Consider the following 1638-nt stretch of genomic DNA (forward strand, 5'->3'; position numbering starts at 1 on the left):
CCCAGGCTGGAGTGCAGTGGCATGATCTCGGCTTACTGCAACCTCCGCCTCCCGGTTTCACACCATTCTCCTGCCTCAGCCTCCCAAGTAGCTGGCACTACAGGTGCCCGCAACCACGCCCGGCTAATTTTTTTTGTATTTTCAGTAGAGACACAGTTTCACCGTGTTGGCCAGAATGGTCTCGATCTCCTGACCTCGTGATCCTCCCATCTCAGCCTCCCAAAGCCTTGGGATTACAGGCGAGAGCCCCCGCACCCGGCCCTAATCTCTTTTTATAAGGACACCAGTCAAATTGGATTAGGGCCCAACATGACTGTGTTTTTATCCTAATTACCCCTTTAAAGGCCCTATCTCCAAAAATATAGCCACATTCTGAGTTACTAAGGGTTAGGACTTCAACATATGAATCTGGGAGGGTGCTGGGGGAGACGCAACTCAGCCCATAGCAAGGACCAAACCAGGAGCCTCATCAGATCAGATTTCCTGTGCAAAGATAGTTTTTAGGAATTATCTCATTCTCTTAGAGTGGGAAATGAAAGTTGTGTCTTTTTGGAGACACTCTGATAGGTGGTCCAGATGGTCAAAGTAGAAAATTTTGTGATGGGGAAGCCTCAGATTAGCAATCCTTCCCTTTATGAAACTAGAATTGAGAGACATGACTAGCAACCCCCAACTATGCGATATATGTCATATCAAACTTGTGTTGTCAAAGTTATGTTTTGGGGGACAAGATATCTACAGTTAGGAATCTATGCAGGAAAGAGTCATTGCATGTGTTAGTTAAGGCAATGCTAGTTGCTGTAACAGATGAATCCCTAAATCTCAGGGGTTCACACTATAAAGATTTATTTCCCTCTCATGTAAAGTCTATGAACAGCAAGGAGTAGGGAGTAAGGGTAGCTTTGTTCCATAGTCATTTAGGCACCCAAGGTGGCAGAAACTCTGCTGTTTTCAACAAGGGACTTCCGTTGTAGGACTCCTTTAAAAGCAAGATGTTGTTCTTTATAAGATCTGCCTTGCAGGAAGAATCAGAGAGTGCCTGCCAACCAAAGGCAAGGAGACGCCACACCCCAGGTCCCTCACATATCAGGATTTACAGGCTCTCCTTTTTTACCTAAGTATACACTTAAGACCCTTCTAAGACTGCCTTGTAGACAGCAGGGGGAGAAGGGCTCTGTTAACAGGAGAGGGGAGAGTTGACCCTGTAGTTCTAAGTTATCAGACTTGAAAAAGATTGTTTGAAAGTAGTAGTAATAATATACATTGAAAAGATGTCACCAAATCTGTCCAGAAAATTATTTTGAATCTACAAAGGGATACCATTTGTGCAGTGGAGTGAAATACTGAAAGAGACCTCTTTGTTAATTGAGGTTTTTAACTTCTAGAACATGTGGCATGATGTTCTTTTGATTATGGAGGACTACCCCAGGCATTGACTTTCAGCTGGCGGAGAGGGGAAGCAAGGAAATAGAGGATCGCATGAAAGGTTTTAAAGGGTCAGGTCTAGATGTAGTAGATATCATGTCTTCCACTTTTTATTGGCCAGCACCCAGTCACAAGCCTCTACCTAAAAGCAAAGGAGACTGCTGAGCAGTCACTTCCCAGCTGCAACTCTCCCTGTGGAAGGGGAGCCAGGCT

Source organism: Mandrillus leucophaeus, unplaced genomic scaffold (assembly GCF_000951045.1).
Source record: "Mandrillus leucophaeus isolate KB7577 unplaced genomic scaffold, Mleu.le_1.0 Scaffold192, whole genome shotgun sequence".
NCBI lineage: Eukaryota > Metazoa > Chordata > Mammalia > Primates > Cercopithecidae > Mandrillus > Mandrillus leucophaeus.